This window comes from Ambystoma mexicanum, chromosome 1q (genome assembly GCF_040938575.1).
Source record: "Ambystoma mexicanum isolate Mex_15411 chromosome 1q, UKY_AmexF1_1, whole genome shotgun sequence".
Lineage (NCBI taxonomy): Eukaryota > Metazoa > Chordata > Amphibia > Caudata > Ambystomatidae > Ambystoma > Ambystoma mexicanum.
In genome coordinates, this window is record NC_090922.1 from 394,265,318 (window position 1) to 394,283,548 (window position 18,231).

At 47.2% G+C, this 18,231-nt stretch overlaps 1 protein-coding gene across 2 annotated transcripts in view; it reads right to left on the reverse strand.

Annotated features, from left to right (window-relative positions):
• Positions 1-18,231, reverse strand: part of RPGRIP1L (RPGRIP1 like) — a 1,574,704-nt gene that overhangs the window by 1,487,682 nt on the left and 68,791 nt on the right. The gene's annotated exons all lie outside the window — the stretch shown is intronic.

The window sequence follows — 18,231 nt, forward strand, 5'->3', positions numbered from 1 at the left end:
AGTGTTCGTATGGCCCCTCAGATGCCTCCTGCGGTTGATGCACCTCTACCAGCTGGGTGTAGTCAAAGGGTAGGGGGCGGTTGGCCTGGCGAGGAAGGACCAAGGGACTGGGAGGGTCTGTCGCCCCAGCGCTTCACTAGCGGTATCAATTAGGGTGTGTCCGGCCAGAGGGTAGGCTGCGCGGGTGTCCGGGTTGGTGCGCTGCTGTCTCCCCATGTTCTGCTGTATGTTCGCAGTACTCTCTGCGTCTGCATATTCTAATGAGGGCGCTCAGTGTTGCGGCTGCCATCTTGGGAAGTCCTCGCAAGATTCCTGGGGCCAGCTTTCTCCGGCACCACGCTTCTGCCAGCCACCTCAGCAGATTTCCCCCACCCCTCATGTTCCGACACCTGTGGCTGTTAGTTGTCGGGCGAAGCGCTTCTCATAGTGTGAGGACCAGCTTCAGTTTATGGGTCATTCGGGAGCCTCTCCAGAGAGCAACTTCACTCCATAGTTGCAGCCCACACCCCCGAATGGTACTCACAGTTATCTCAGTTTGCTTTCAAATCCTAGGTACTCACTCATTTTCCAAGGATGACACTTAAGAGCACAATTATAATTTGTCGGTGCAGGAAAAGTGTTGGTAACAGAATTACCACCACTTTTTTCCCCACCTCCAAACTTGTAATGAGGCCCTTAATACCAATTCTGTTTACAATAGAATTATGAACAATACTGAAACCACGCAAAATCATTGTTCTACACATGAAATCACATTCACTGTTTCTCAAACAATCACCAGAAACTGAGAATAAACTTTCCCTAGACTCCTTATACCAATGATATAAACAAATAATTCCTTAATAAAGTGAAATAATATTCAGCGATAAAATGTCCAGCTCATGCCTACCGAAACCCATCAACCATTCCTGCAATATTCAACTATCTCAAGGATGCATCTAAAAAGGTCCGGCTCTCAATGCCCAACCTCTCTTCAAAGAATTTGCTACAACAAAAGTGACATTGTTAGATTGGTAGATTTCACAGTCCTTAAGTTAAGGGATCAAAATATTGTTCTTCGCCAGATTTTCTCACCCTATGATAGGGGACATAAACAAGCACAGAATGCATCATATGCTCGCTATTCTCTAAAGCAATATGGGCAATTGTCATCCGTGCCCTTTTTCCAACTTCACAGAACGTGGCTAGGGGCAGTGTTCCCAGTCGCATATTCCCAATTAGCATTTTAGTAACAAAGTGTTCAATATTGCTCATGTAACTGTCAGCTCCCAAACTGCTCTTAATATCAAGATAAGCAAATGTTAATTATAACTCTGGAACCTCGTCAACATAATCCTGGTCGACCATTCATCATCGACATGACATACTTTTATTTTAGTATGGATGCCTATCAAAATGGGTTCCTTTCATATATACCTACAATTCGGATGAATCACCTTTCAATACTTCAATGACAGCAATGTTTTCGGCCCTGGCAACAGGAGGATTTTGGTCAGAGAATTTCTACATTTGACAATGATGCACAGCACTGATTTTAACCTAATATAAGCAGGATTTTAATGTAGCTGTATTTAAGCCATAAGGTAAGGAAAAACAGATTTTTGAACACTTGATTTGAGCGGATAGTACCAACTCCCAATAGTTCTGCCCAATAGACCTTACAGGTCAATCTTGAACACTGTATACCTCCACAGCTGGTAATAATGCACGCCCCCAAAAAGCATGTTTACAAAACTCTGGATCACACCACCTAATCTAGAGCAAATTAATACTATTTTCTTAATCAAGCCCTGTTTGGCACAAGTGTAGTACCCCAAGTTAATCAAAAGGCCCTAATCTGCTCTGTACATCACGAAAATAACTATTTTCTAAAATTTACAAATTTGGCAGGGCCATGGTTCACAAAATCTACTAGCCCAATCACATTGGCGAGGAGATTTTATGAAGGGCGAGTGCCAATAGCATGGCACTCAACCTTGATGGCGAGTATGGGGATGTTTGAAACTTTTATTTGATAAAGGTTTCACTGTGCATGGCTGTCCTTTGGATGGCAGCATTGCATCAAACACAAAGTGTGCTTATGGTGACATGCACCAATTTACAGAAAGCACTGGTAAATATTGTGTCATCCATCACCATGGGGCGAGTGCATTTCACTTAGGTATGAAAACGAAGGAATTTGCTACCATGCAGGTCTAGTGGGAATTTTCAAGGCCTGATGCCATATATGTTTTAGTGATATTGATGTTCAACCCCTTAGTTTAAGTGGTATGCAATCCTGTGCAATCCTGTGCCATTCATTCACAATGCTCGAACACCTCATGTTTTGAACTGTGGAGAGTACAGCACAGCATGTTTTCCCAGTAATATGCTTTTCTTCTTTGATTCCTAATCATAGTTGGACACTTCCTCTCCATCTGTATCAGAATTAACTTAAGGTTTTCGCAAGTAAGGAAGAGCCCATGTTACTTTGGGAATGCACTACAACTCGCCAGCGTAACAGTGTCTGAGGTTGTTGGGTAATCAATCTCGTGTGAACAGGAGTACGGTCATGTGATTCCTTTTAACCCCTGCGTTGACTCAAAAAAGCCTTCTTGATAAAAGATTTGTACGCTATATTTAGCAATTGCACGCGGGGAAAGAGCGCTCAGTCAATCAGGTGGCTAGAAATACAGACAAGAACTGCCAGTTTACAGTCTGCATTTCCAGCCACACCAGGCCCTTCCGCGGCTGCCACATTTGATTTTTTGTGTCCCCAGCCCATCGCAGCCACTCACCACTAGAAGACAGTTTTGAGTTTTGTGACAAATCTCATAGCCTCGTCACTGATTCCCTGGAGGTAAGCTTTGCCTGTGTGGCCAGGGAAAGGCAAAAGCCCCCCGACTCTGACCCCGAGGGTGGCTATCTACGGGAAGACCAGATAGGGTAGACAATCTCAAGGGAGGCAGGGGGATATTGCATAAAAATAACCCTTCAAATATATCTTTTAGTAACAGCCATGTACCTTTGCTACACTCAACTCTGGCTCATTGTAATTTGGATGGTGAATTCCAACGTTTTTCTAACCAACAACACTGTTTGCCTCCCCCTCCCTTTTCAAGTACTGAGATGAGGAAGAGAGAGTGATGTGGATGACCAGATGTGGTAAACCAATGACGCATTCTAGTCATTGCAGAATGCAAAATAAGACTGGGACATTTAAAATGGGACACAGGTGAACAGCGAGAGAGGGAAACAGGCAGAGAAGCAGCGAAACTGGCAGATGCTGCAGATGCAGATAATTTGTTCGGATGCTCTTCGCAAGGACGGGAAGGAGCAGACTGCAAAATACCATGGAGACGAGAGACATGTCGTGAAGAGAAGCGAAAACGGCAGAGGTTTGCTGCCTCTCTGTCAACGGAAGCTGGAGCTGTCGCATGCCGAAAGAGGGAAGGAGGAAGCGGAGCGGCTCGTAGAACGCACCGTTTGCGAGTGGGCCGAAGGGGTTAAATGCGAGGAACATCGAAGCAGCCACAGAAGACAAATAAGACGGGGAGAGAGAACAGGTTACCTGGGCACTTGAGGGTGAATGTCGCGTACGATACACAGTGCGTAGGAGCCCAAGAGACGGACGTGAAACAGTGGATAGCAATATGAACATTGTTATGTCTAAGTAAAGACGATATATTTGATACCAATACAAATATTGTTAAAAGTCCAAGGAAGGACAGTGAAACTGATACAAACATTATTAAGAGCCACATTGCTAAGAGCCAAAGCAAGAGAAGTGAACCTGATGCGGACATTGTTAAGAAAGGGTCAGTGACCCAGCATATGAAAAGGATTGTTTTCTGGATAGAACAGGGAGTGAATGAAAGGTGGCAAAGCCCTGGCAGGATAGAGAACCAGGCAATGTGCGAGTCTGGGATCCGCACCAAAGTAAGAGCCCTGGCAGGTGAGTGAACCAGGGGTAAGAAGAAGAGTAAGAGGAACAAGGGATTGAAATCTCAATCTGAAATTGTTCGAACATTGGAAAAGGGAGGACCCACAACCCTTTCTAAAGCCAAGTTATAACGTTGCAATAGCCTGGCAGAAGTGTACACCGGGAAATGACTGAGGAAGTCCAGGGGTCAATACCCCTCCGTGAAGTTGTGAAACATTAACAAGAGAGTTGTATGTAATTCAAGGAGGTTCAAGTGAAAGACATTCCCCTTTGAACAAACCTTTCAAGAGAACTGTGTATTTTCAAGACAATTATGTGCTTTCAAGGGAATAGTATACTTTAAGGAAATTCAAGGGAGGAGCATTTCCCCCTTGAACAAAACTGGAACATTAACAAAGTGACATTTGTATTTTATTGTATTTTATATAGCGCCCTTGTCCAAAGCGCTTTACATGAAAAGTCAGCGGTACATAAAAATCAGCAATGCAAATCAGGGTTCAGATACTGCCGGTAGCAATCAATCAGAGGAGTGAAGCAGGCGAGTTTTTAAAGAGGAAAGAACAAGGAGTAAGAAGTAATGGAACGAAGAGAGAGAGGGAGCATGTTCCAATGAAGAGGAGCAAGGAACTGAAAAGAACCAAAACGGGATTGGGCACAGGGGGGGCGGGATACAGAGGAACAAAGAGAACGAGAAGGAGAATAAAATGAAAGGAGAGATGCAAGATAATCAGGGGCAAGTCCGTAAAGGGATTTAAAGACTAGGCAAAGAAAGTAAAATTTAAGCTGAGAATAGAAAGACAGCCAGCCGAGTGAGGCAAGCGAAGAAGAGATTGAGTCCCGATAAGAAAGAAGGCAGAGTGAGTGAATAGAAGAATGGTAGATTGATTTAAGAGGAGCAAGACGTGAACAAGGAAGACCAATGAACATGACAGAACAATAGAATAGTCGAGGGAAAATTAACGAAGAGATAAGAAGTTTCAAGGCGTGAAAAGTGAGAAAAGAACGGACTGTAAATATTGTAAAGATGAAATCGACAGGCACGAGAAGTAAGGGAAATGTGGTGGACAAAGGAAAGATTAGAATCAAAGTAAAGACCAAGATTACGGGAAGTAGGAGAGATAAATAGACTGGAGGGAGGAAAGGGAGGAGACTGTGGCTAAAGAGTGTTACTGAAATGAGACGTCATACAGGATTTAATGGCGGAAAGGCAAGTTGTGAGAGTATGATAAATATTGGGTGTAAAAGATGAAAAGGAGAGAAAGAGCAGAGTATCATCAGCATAGAAATGGTGTGATAGTCCAAAAGAAGAGAAGTATATGCCGAGAATAAAAAAGGGCCAAGGAATGACCCTTGAGGAACACCATGATCAAGGGGAAAGGATGGAGAAATGTTACCACCCAAGGAGACTGCAAACGTACAGTTGGACAAGTAAGATGAAAACCACGATAGAACAGAACCACGAAGACCAAAGGAAGAAAGAATCCAGAAGCAAAGTGTGATCCACAGTGTCAAAAGCAGCTGATAGGTCGAGAAGAATAACAGAAGAGTGTTTAGAGTAACAAGCTGTAACAAGAGAGTTAAGCATGCAAGTCAAGGCTGGTTCAGTGGAATGTCGGGGACGAAAGCCAGATTGAGTAGGAGGAAGAAGAGATACATCAGGCAGGAATGTAGAAATTTGTGAGTAAACAAGACGCTCAAGAAGCTTAGATAAAAATGGTAAGAGATATAGGACGGAAGTTTGGAACAAGAAGGGGATTGGCTGTGGGTTTCTTTAGGATAAGAATAATAATTGCATGTTTGAAAGCAGAGGGAAACGTAGAAGTGGAGAGACAGATATTAAAAAAGGAGGCAAGAAAGGCACCAGAAGCGGGTACATTTTAGGAATGAGTAGAGAAGGAATAGAGTCAGTAGGGGCAGAAGTGGGGTGGACTTTGACCAAGAGAAGATCCACTTCAGAATCAGAAACAGGAGCGAAGTTAGAAACAGTATTAGAAAGAGTAGGGAAAGATAAAGGGAAAGAGTTATAAGAAGGTCATGAAAGAATGTCCTGACGTAAGGAGAGAACTTTAGAGGAGAAAAAATGTGCTAAATCAGATGCAGATAAGGATGAATTAATAGAAGGATCAGGTCTAGGAGGAGAAAGAAGCAGAGTTAAAGTTCGAAAGAGATGCCGAGGGGGAGTAGATATGAGTATGGAGAAGATCAGAGGAATAGGCGCGTTTAGCAGAATACAGTTGTCAGAGAGCGTGATAGGAAAAATAGGTAGCGCGATTAGCAGGACACGGAAGTTTGCGCCATCGCCTTTCAAGGTGACGAAGAAAACAGAGCATAGAACAGATGAGGAGAAAGCCAGGGTTGGGCAGGTTTGCGAGTAGGCTGAACAGTAGAAAGAGGGTAGAGTTGATCAAAACTAGAAGCAAGGGATGAGGAAAGAGTGGACGTAGCTTTGTCTGCAGAGAGAATTGAAAAGTTTGAGATAGAGGCAAGAGAGTTTATGCAAGCATCATAGAAAAGCAAAGAATTAAAGTTGCATAAATCAAGCCTGAAAAATATATTGGGTGAGGAAGGATTAGGGATACTAGGAGAAGTAAGTGGCAGCAGAGAAGCATAAAGTAAGGAGTGGTTAGATAAGTAGACAGGTAAAGCGGATATAGAACAGACAGTAAATGAGGAAGTAAAAATCAAGTCAAGAGTGGAACCGGAAGTATGAGTTGGAGGGGTAGAAAGTGGAGGGAGTAAATGTGAGTCAAGTACTGATAGAAAAGGAGAAGGTAGATGAGGAGAGATGGAGATTAAAGTCTCCAAGTAAAACAAGTGGAGTAGGACAAGGTAGAATGTGTCCAAGAAGGTGGTCAATGTCCTCACAGAATGACCCAAATGGACGGTAAATAATAAGAAAGGAAATGGCATGAGGAGTAGTGAAAATCTTATAAATAAACTCAAACGAGGAGAATTCTGGCAAGGACACAGGTGAAGGAATAGATAAACAGTTAGGACGGTACAATAAACCAAAGCTACCACAGCGACCATTGGCTCGAGGGACATGGGCAAAGGAAGATAGAGAGGAAGTAAGAGAAGCAGCTACAGTTGAGTTATGTGAGAGAATCCAAGTTTCAGTTATACAGCGAAAATGAAAACGTAGAAAAAAGTCCAATACTGCTGTGGTCTTGTTGCAAAGTGACCGCGCGTTCCATAAACCAAGGTTGATAGCAGTGGAGGCGTCGACAAGTTGTGGATAAATAAGATTTTGTACGTGTGGCACTAGAGTGACAGTTTGATGGAGAGATATCGGGAAATGAACAGGTAGGTATTGATACAGTCATGGATAAAATTAACAGTACCTCAGTGATAGTCCAGAAGACGGAAAATGGACCACTAGAGGACATTTGGGCCCCTAGAGAAATCTAGGGGAAAGGAAGACCCCTTTCCAAGTTGAACTCCATTCTTTTATTTTGCTACACCTTAGAACTTTATGTTGGTAACTCTGGGAAAGTTACAAGTGTTTATTTACAGAAAACCCCATGTGCACATTATATTAAGTTTAGCGTATAAGGGTCAGTTTAGGATTTTGGACACAGGACGCTTTATACTGTCAGGTCTGTACAGGTCAAATCACTGTTAGGATTGTTTCTTGGGTTATTTTAGATCCATTCAAAGTTGGCATTTGTTCTCATTTTGGTTTTGTCCTTGACTACTATGTTCGTAGATGCAGAGTTCGCCAAACCAAAATGGCTGTTAAGGAGCTAGGTGCTGATTGGAGAAGAAAGCCTGGGGATTGACTGGAGGAATAAGGTTCCTGGGGTTTGAATTGGCATTCCAAACTGCCTTTCGTTTGTCCTAGCTGGAGTAGGAAGATTGTATGTTTGAGATACTCCAGTTTGAGAGGCCTTTTCAGGAGAAGTTAAGCAGAACTAAGAAGAGTAAGGCATTCACCATTACGTGGGACAAGACAAACAGAGACTTTGGTGGGAGCCCTGAGCTCTAATTAACAAGTGAATCTTCAGTGTTGTTTTTGTGTTAATCTGAAGAAAAGCATTCAAACATAAAACAGTTTAGTTTAGGTATTCATCAGGTTCAGGGGATAGAGCGTGCATAACTTTGATGAGAAAATTCACATTGTAGACAAAGACAGAGGAATTTACTTGTGCACTACAGAAGAAATGATCTTTGTAGTTTCCCGAACTGCGCATCTCAGAGTAGTAGTGTCTGACGGGCGCTTGGTTAGAGTCAGTTACACAGTATTACTTGTGCGCATAGTCGAGTGATCAGTGTTTGTTAGTAAACAATTGAATCTTCTTGCCTGGAAGAGATTAGTGTTCTGAATGTGACAGACCGCTCCCGAGGCTGCGCGCTAAATCAAATAACTTTTCTTTACCCTGTGCATTGAAACAGAACTACGATATTCTTTCAGGACACTGTTTGGATTTTTTTTGGAATGCGGGCCTAGTGTGTTAGATACTTTGGGTAATTTAATGACTCAATAAGTGCTAAGCTTGCGTCAAGTTTGATCTTAGTTAGAAACGTTCAACAGTTATTAAAATGTTTTGAAGATCAGAAGTAGAACTGAATTCCTGGCAATTTAGGAGAAAAGCAGAACTAGCTTATAATACGTTTTACTGATATCTGATAAACAGTTGGTTATGAAGGAGAAAGAAGACAAAAACACTTGATTAGTTTCCAGAAGGATTGTGTTTTTACTTTCTTCACTCAAAGTGCACTTCCCAGCACTTCGTGGGGGTAGAACAGGCACTCAAAGTTGTCCAAAAGGTAAAAAGTGTGAAGGGTCATTATTTAAGGACAGAAGTAACCTTGTATTCTAGATTACATCCTCTGCAGATTTCTCAATTAGCTGAAGCCAGAAGTCTTCTTTTTTATCGCATCCAATTCCCCTTTCTCTCTGGGGTGTTGGAACTTCTGCTGTTAATACAACCAGTAGTCGATCAAACATCTGAGGAATTGTGGCGTTCAGCTGCTTCCTCGGACAGAACCTTCATGACCGGACAATGGTTTAACATCATGACACAGATGTTCCTTTTTTTGTTGAGGCAGGGAACCCACTCTAAGAATTAGAAACAGATGGGATTTCTCCAACCAATTTTCTTTTATGCCGAACAAAAGTCTGTTAACCATACTCAAGATGGAACTGTATGCGAGTCTTACTCTTGATCCCTTACATATGGTGTCAAAAGAGGATCCAGCTCAGCAGACATAGACTGGAAGACTCTTGAATTTGATTAAGCGACAGGGCTACTATCCCAACTGCAGCCACTAATGAATCGATTGGCCTGGCTTCTTACGCAGTAGTGTGCTAAGGTGCTCCGTTTAACAGCGCAATCCCATTTTCGTTTGGGATTTCTTGAATTAGTTTTCTGTGCTTGACATGCAGTTTTCCCTTCCCCGCCCCATTCCGTGCCCACTTCCTATTCCCTCCACCCTCTCTGAGCACTGATTAACCTGCAAAGCCTACCTGCAGCACCAGCCAGGGGATAGACATGCAGGTTAAGCCCCAAAGCCACTTGGCTTCCTGCGCAGTGGGGTAAGATGCTCTATTGGAGAGAGCAATCTTGGGCCTTTAATTTGTTTTCTGTGCTTGCCACACCAGTTTCCCTTCACTGCTCCATGCCAGCTTCCTGTTCCCTCAAGCCTCCCGCTTTCCCTCCCGCCCATCGAGCACTAATTGGCCCATAAAGCTTTACCTTGTGACCTGGAACACCTTTTCTACAACACTCCTAGGGGTGCCTTGCCCTAGGCAGCCGGCAGAGGGCCAGAAGGCAGTGGGCAGTTTCCTGGTAAAGTCCCCAACCAGTTTGTCCTGTTCGTCCCGGACACCACACGCATACATCCTACAGCAACAGAAAAGGTAAGACTGGGATCGGCGGGGAGTACAGCCATTACTGTACTCCAGTAAAGCCCCACCAGTTTTGTTACAAAATATTATACATTTACTCCCATTCAGCCCGATTAAGTTAGCGTAATATTGCTTTTAGCCTGATTGCGTAAGCTAGCCTAATTATTGCATTTAGCCTGACTGAGTAGGTGCAGCACGTTCACAAACAGGTAGGGTGCCGGGGGGTGCAGGAAGGGGAGAGAGGAGGCAGGCAGAGAGGCGCGGACAGCCCTGTGGCACCCCATCCGGGTGAAGTGTTCTGAGGACGGGACTTGGTGGTCTGCAGGATTATTCACTCGGGGCGGTTTACCGTCCAATGGGTGGAACAAGTCATGTGTCAGGTTTTTCCAAGCTTCCAGTGTCGTGCTTGCATCGTCTGGGGACCGGAGGACTCCCTCCTCCCAGACCCGGGTTTCTGCTTCCACCCAACGTTTAATTTCCCGGTGCCATGTTAAGTATTGTGGACCATTCGCCTGCTTCCAGGCCATTGCAATAGTTCTTTTTGTTAGCACACAGGCCATGTCCATGAGTTTTGTTAAATGTTTTGTCTTGGCCAGCCGGGGATATGTGCCCAGCAGGCACTCTTTGGGGGACCAGTTGTATCTGATCATGCCGGCTGTTCTGCATGTTTGCTCCACTTTAGCCCAGAGGTGGCTTACCCTGGGGCATCTCCAGAACATGAGCCATAGGTCTGCATTATCTGATTTGCACCAAGTGCAGTTATGGGGGGCCCCGTTTGCTGAACTGGGCTATTCTGTATGGAGTGATATATGTGCGATATAGCACGTTAAGTTCTATCAGCCTAAACCTGGTGTTTCCAGATACTTTGCTGGGGAACACCAGGGCCCTTTCCCATTCTGCATCCATGATCTCCTGCCCTATATCTTGTTCCCATCTGGTTTTCAGGTCAGAACTGCGGGCGTTAGGTCTGTCCATGAGCTGGCAGTATGTCTGAGATATTAGTCCCCAGCTGTCCCCCAGGTTGTACAGTAGAGTCAGAAGAGGGTGTGCCTCAGGCTCTTCGTGCCATTCACCCCACTTCTCACGTGCTATCCACCTGGCACGCTGGTACCATAAGAATTGCCCACCAGGCATATCTTCCATCACCTGGAGTGATGTAAAGTCCCTGAAGTGACCTTCGTCGTACAGGTCGCCCCATGTTTGGCCCCCTGTTCCTTTCCCAGAGTCTAATCTGTGCCAGGTCCGCGCTGGACTTACATAAGTCTGAGATCAACGCAACCTCAGGGGAGTATGAATGTTTTAGGTGTAATAGTGCCCTGGTTCTGATCCAGACCTGCCAACCCAGGACCACCAGCATGGATGCATTACGGAAGTACACTTGTGGAGCCCAGATAAGTTCTTTCAGGCAGAGGAGGCCGATTAGATGTTGAAGTAGCCTGGTTTCTGCGGTGGTATTGTCTGACAACCATCGGGCCACGAAACTTAGTTGTGCAGCCAGGTAATACCGTTCCAGGTCTGGGAGTTGTATGCCGCCTGCACTGTAAGGTAATGTAAGTGTAGATAATGCTAACCTGTGCCTGCTGGACCCCCACAGAAAGCCCCTGAAGATAGTTTCGAGTACTCGGAAGAATGAGGATGTTATGTAATAGTAGACATTATGAAAGTAGTAGAGAAATCTGGGGAGTATTATCATTTTGATAATTGATGCCCTGCCCATTACTGACAAGGGAAGCTTAGACCAGAAGCCAATTGACTTGCATAATGTCTTCAGTGCGGCTCCGGTGTTATGTTGGTGCATCAATTCTGGGGAGTGCATCACAGTGACGCCCAGATACCTGAATGAGGTCGGTTGTCACTGAATTCCGACCTCAGGGAGGTCTTCCACATCCACACCCCTAAGGCCTGCCAACGGGAAGAGGCAAGATTTTTGTCTACTAAACCGTATGCCTGAGACAGCGGAAAAATGGTCGAGTACCTCCAATATGCAGGGCACATTCAAATGGGGGTCTCTAACGTAAAGGAGTACATCGTCCGCATAGAGTGATATTATGTGATACTCCCCGCCCAGTCGAATGCCGGCATCAAAGAATTGCTTTCTGAAGTAGATTGCAATTGGCTCCAGACCCAATATGTACAGCATAGGGTACAGTGGGCAGCCCTGTCTTGTACCCCTGGGAATGTCCCATATTGACGACACCAGCCTGCCAGATTTCACTCTTGCTTTGGGATTAGTGTACAGGATTTTCACACACCTGATAAAGCCGGCCCCAAACCCAAATTTCTTTTTGAGCGTGGCTAGTAACCATTCCCAATAGATGGAGTTGAATGCCTTTATGGCGTCCAGCAATAGTACCGCATAAGGGCCCTTGTGTTGGTCAGTCTGACCTATGATGTGCTGGAGCCTGCAAAGGTTTGCCGTGGTGTTGCGGCCGGGTATGAAGCCATTCTGGTCATTATGTACTAGCCCACCAATCTGTCTAGAGAGCCTGGAAGCTAGAATCGTGGTCAATATCTTGATGTCATAATTAAGCATTGAAAGTGGGCGATAAGAGTCACACTCATCAGCTGGTTTTATGGGTTTAAGCATTGGGATAATGAGTGTTTCCCTCATGCTCTCGGGCAAGGACCCTAGTTAGTTTGCTTCCTGAAATACCTTAAGTAGTAATGGTGCAAGTAATGATTCCTAGGTTTTGTAAAACTCCGGGGGCAGCCCTTCAGTGCCTGGGGATTTGGCAGTGGCTAAGGATTTTGTGGCCTCCGTGATTTCTTCGGCCGAGATTTCCGCATCTAGGGCATCTCTTTGGGTGGGTGTCAATTTAGGCAGACCGATTTCCTCTAGTGTGTCTAGGATTTTTGTCCTGCGGAATGGGGGTGTTGTGTGAATATAGTTGGGTGTAGAAAGATTTAAACTCGTCGTTGATGTCCTGTTGTGTCTGGAGTATGGTGCCATTCTCCCCCTTTAATGAGGTCGTGAGGTGTTTGGGATGCTCCTTTTTTGCATAGCCAGGCTAAGAGGCGTCCTGGTTTGTCGGCCTCCGTGTGTCCTCTGGCAGTTCTGGCCGTGTAATCAAACTTGGCCAATCTGCCCCATGTCTCGCTGCATCTGCCTCGTGGTTGGCGTAATGTCTCCTCGTCCTGGTGTGTGCTAGGGGGAGTAGATTCCACTTTTTTGATTCCTTCTTCACACTGCTCTAGTTCTTTATGCAGTAGTTTCCTAATACCACTGGCTTTTGCAAGGACCTCCCCCCGAATTACTACTTTAAGGGCCTCCCACATTGTACCCACCCTCTCCACACTGCCCTCGATTTCCTCAACGTATTTCTCTAGTGAGTCTTGGAGGTCTCTCTTGAGTGTTGGATCTTTCACAGCGTCAGTCGGCATTCTCCACAGTGGGATGGGGGGGGTCTAGGGCCTGTTACATGCCAATGTACGTGCAATGGCGAGTGGTCGGATATGGATCACCCCAGATATTTTGCTGAGTCTATGTGAACAAGACATTCCCTTCCCGTGAATATGTGATCTATCCTGGTGTATAGGTTGTGTGGGGATGAGTAGTAGAAGTAGCCTCGCCTCCCCGGGTATAATTCCCGCCAGACATCTGCTAGGTCTAATCTATCCAGGGCTGAGTTCAGCGCAGTGGAGGCTGCTGTAGCTCGATGTGGAGGAGGAGCAGATCTGTCCAGGTTAAGGTCATCGACACAGTTAAAGTCACCCCCCCCCCCAAATGAAAAAGCTGTTCCTGTGATAAGTTACCTTGGTGTACAGTACCTCTGAGCGGGCTGGGATATTGCTGTTAGGGTAGTAGGAGTTCACTAGACACAACTCTACCTGTTCTATCTATCCCCGCACTATCACATAGTGGCCCTCTGGATCCGATTCTTCTTTGAGCAGTTTGAAGGGGATCTGGGGGTTAATCCACGTGAACACCCCTCGTGCAAATTTGGAATAACCTGCCCCAAACCCATGGCATCCCCAGCGCTCCTTTAGGTTGACGGTGGCCTCGCCCGTCAAGTGAGTCTCTTGTAGTAGGGCTATCCCTACCCGCTTCCTGTTTAGGTATGATTTTATTCTATTCCTACGGAGATAGGTGCCCAGACCGCGGACAATCCAGGTCAACATTGTGACTTGCATTGCCATATTAATGTTGAAACCGCTCTTAAGGTCAGCTGCCTACCACCCTCCCCCGTCTCCGAGAGACTGCTCCACGACACCCCCCGGTGACCTGGTTAATGGGTTTCGTGCCCAACAGGACCGTCGACATCCCCCCGGCCCGCACAACACTCAGTTTCCTCTGGAGTTCCCGCAACTATCCTAACAGCCGCGGTTATGGGCGGAAAAACCTGCAATAACAATAAACAACTGCTCCCAGCAGCCACTGTGGAGAGGTGGCGCTCAGGTGCCCCCCCCAGCCTTCTGATCCTATCCAGGTCATTTGGCTCGAGGAAGGTGCTGGCAACGGGCCTGCACTAAACTTACTGTGGGGTGGGTGCGGGTGCATTTTACTTGTGGGTCCGTGGGCTTGTTGTCTAAACTAAGGGTAAGTTAACAGTGCTGGGGTAGTAGGTGGTGGTGGGCTGCTGTTGCATCTTCTTAGGTAATTTGCATTCTGTTGAGCCCCCATATTTCCGCCTCCCTGTTCCCTTCTTGTTCAAGTGGTGGGTTCATCGTCTCCCGCTAAGTTGTTATGTTCCAGCCACATGTTGGCTGCCTCGGGTGTTTCTAGAAAAATCGCCTTCCCTTTGTAAAGCATCTTAAGGAGAGATGGGTACAGTAGCATGTATTTGAGGTTAAGTTTTCAGAGCCTCGCTTTTACTGGCATAAAAGAGTTCCTGGCTCTTTGCACCACTGGCGTGTAATCCGGGTAGATGGCAATCTTGAAGTCGCAGCGCTTGATCTCTCTTCCTTCCCTGGAGTACCTGAGTATAATTTCCCTGTCTCGAAAGTTACAGATTTTTGCGATCATTGGGTGTGGGTGCGATCCCGGTGGGGGTCGCTTTTGCAGAGACCTGTGGGCCCGTTCCACTGAGAAGAATGCTGGCTCCAATCTCTTGTTGCAGCATAGTTTCTATGCAGTTAGTTGGGTTCGAGCCCTCCATTTCTTCTGGAATTCCTAAAATGCAGACATTGTTGCAGCTGTCGTAAATCTCCCCCGTCTCACCTGGGATCGCTTCTTGCTCTGTTCCGCGGGAGGATTCCTCTTGTGGACGGATCGGGTCTTGTATAGGCTCGCTCGAGTCTCGTCTGGCTGCAGAGCGCCTGCAGAGTTCCGGGAAGGTTGCAGTTCCAGGATGTCCAGGAAAAAAGTAGCGGTCGCTAGGGATGAGGATTCCAAGAGCAGAATTAGACGGAAGGGATGAAGGGAAGGAAGAAGGAACCAGTAAACTAGGAATAGTGGATTCGCCGAACAGCACACACATGTCAAGTCACTACCTAATGATAGCGTTGAGACGCGCGGGGCCGCAGGGGCGTGGCCAATTTATAGAACGTGCCGTGTGCGACATGAAGGCTGGTGTGAGGCAAGTCACTTGGCACGGCCATGTTGGGAGTAACAAGGAATATAAGCCCCGTCGTGATAAGGACCAGGAAGTCCAGAAGGGGCAAGTTCTATGGGTCATGACAGTGGCAAGCTCGCCCTTCCGCATCCTCCGACCTCGCCTAAAGGTGCGCCACTCTTCTCTCTAGTTCTTGGACTCTGGCTTTTAGATCTGACGTGGTCTCTGTGGTTTCTTGCAGACCAGCCTCTTTGGTGGATACCCTTTCCGCCAGGTTACGTGCATCTTGGCGCATCAGCTGCATGTCGGACTTGACCTCATCTATTTTAGTGTCAATAAACGATCTAAGTGCTGCAATGTCTTGCAGTACCTGGCTGCCTTTAGTGTTGTCCGTGCCAGAGAGCGGTTCCTGTTGTGGTGGGGTTTCTGGTTGTTGCGGCTGCTTAGGTTTGACTAAGGTGAAGGACTCCATTATTGATGGCTTTGCTTTGTTTTTGGAGGGAGACATTTGCACTTGGGCTTGCAGGGTTGTTGCTGTGGTTTGTGGTGGATCCCCGGATTGTGGGGCGTGAGCAGGTCTGCTCCCTGCAAGTGGCAGCATAGGAACTTGTGCTCGGCTAACTGCGCTTCTGTGGTTCTCGTGAAGGGTCATCACCTGCTGGCCTATGTTGGAGCAGCAGGTCCGCACGCGTCTGTGTACTCAGTACAGGGGATGCTGGTCCGGCAGGCTGGGGGCCCCATTCGTGTCCTCCTTCTGACTGGGTATTTCAGTGTGGTCATACCAGCGAGAGTCGGCTGCCCTCCCTGGGGCCTGCCGACGATGCAATGGTTCGTGGTGGCCTGATCAGGGTGACTGAAAGATGATCCGTTGATGGTGCCGTTTTCCTTCTTATGAATTGCAAGTGCCAGTTACTCAGGCTTTTACAGGAGGGCATTTGATGGTCTGGGTCTCTGGTCAGGCGTATGTTAGTGGTGATGTTGTGGGCCTCCCCGCACGATTTCAATGGGCCGATTGGTCTTTGCTCAGCTACGTGAAGTGTGCTGATGAAGTGCCTGGGTGTGCGCCTAATGGTGCCTGATCTGCTCCAGATTGACCTTCTGAGTCGGCTGAAGGTTCCGGTAGTATGAGAGGAGGTAAAAGAGGGCGCATATGATGTCGTAGCAAGTTGCCACACTGCTTTGTTTTATGGTTTCCCTTTGCTGCCCATTAGTGTAAATGGGGAGCCGGACCGCAGGGGGGGGGGGGGGACTGCATAAGTGTAATTGCTGCTAAAGTTGATTGCTGGGCCCACCTTCCTGCCCCTTCCAGTGACTGCAAGTCACGGCTCCCAGTACCTGTAGTATGGCGTGTCCTCTCTCGTTGCAGTCCTGTGAGGGCTCTCGCACCTGCCATTTGACACTGCGGCCGGGATGCAGTGCGGCGGCGGTGTTGATCCGCTGCTGGAGGTTCCACTGCGTGGTGTCCACGGGCTTCCAGGCTCCTCTTCTGTCCACCAGGGGTCAGCCGCGCCAATGGGCAGGTGCTGGCGCGCCTCCGAGCAGCTGCGCAGCTTAGGGTGAGTAGGTTGAGCTCCGTTGTGGGGGGCCGAGCTTTGTCAGAGCCAGGCACTCTGGGCTCGTTGGTGGTCTCACAAGGCAGAGGGGGCCCAGAGGCCAATCCGGAGCTGGCAGTCCCTCAGGGGTCCGTAGTCGGGGTGGCCGGATTCTCCTCTCTCAAGCGTAGAAGGTGGCGGATGGCGCCATTTTGCTAGGCGCAGGGGGACCTAGGGAAACAGTCGTCGCGGCGGCTTCTCCGGTCCATTTTTCATCCGGAGACAGTGTGGGAGGCGGGGAAGGGGTTCATCCACCCAAGGCTGTGCTCGGTTGAGCAAAGGTTTGGCTACATGCACCGTTTTAGGATCAAATCAGGATCTTAGACAGGAGCACAGCAGATTCGCCTCTTCACCGCATGCGTGCTGGCCACGCCCGCTTCCCTCACATTATATGGTTTAAATCCAATTGCACCCCACTGCAGTGTTCATTTGATCTAGGTGCATTTCACCAGCAGTATGTTTGCATCTGGGTGCACTTCACCTTCAGTGTTTGCGTGACTTGTAGGTGCATTTCACCCACAGTGTTTGTAGAAACTAGATGCTTTTAGCTCACAGTATATGGGTTGACTCATAATACATTTACACACACTGCACACTCTTAACCTAGATGATCCTTTCCCCAAACAGTGTATGTTGAATCTAGGTACCTCATCATGTCCCACCCTGCCGACATCAGAGCCACACCTTGGCACCCCAATAACCTAGCCAACGACACACCTCTCCACGACTCCCCCTCTCCACAATCCAATGCTCTCACACACCCTCTCCTTCTCCCACTCCCCTCCAATACCAGCCATTCTGGCTTCCTGCGTTCCCCTCCCACCTCCACTTCACATCCGCTAAAACCCACTCGCCTCTGCCCCCACACCACCTGGAACAGAGAGGCACACTGGCGCTCTACGGCTCAGAACTGCAGCCCCTGTCCACCGCGCACCGATCCTTTTCCTTCACCCACTTCCCCACCTCCACAACTGATCACCTCTCTGATCCGCCTCGGGACATGCTTCCTCCCAGTCACCCTTCCCCGCCACCCCCCACACACACCTCACCTGCATCCCCTATCAGACCCCTCACCAAAAGCCACACCAGCTTTCCTGCATACTCATCAACGCCAGATCAGTCTCCAAAACAAATACAAAGAACAACAGTCTGGTGTCACATGAGGACTGATGGACATACCCTAGTTCCAAAAATAACGATGGGTAAGCCACCAATCATGCACATATCCCACCGATTCACTCGCTGAAAGGCCATGCAGTCTGCAAAAATATTCAATTCATTTTTTTTCAACACCGCAATTTATGTATTAACTGCATGTTTATTATTTACCAGAAAAAGATCCAAACCCCTTAGATAACAACATTTGTTAGGGTTCAA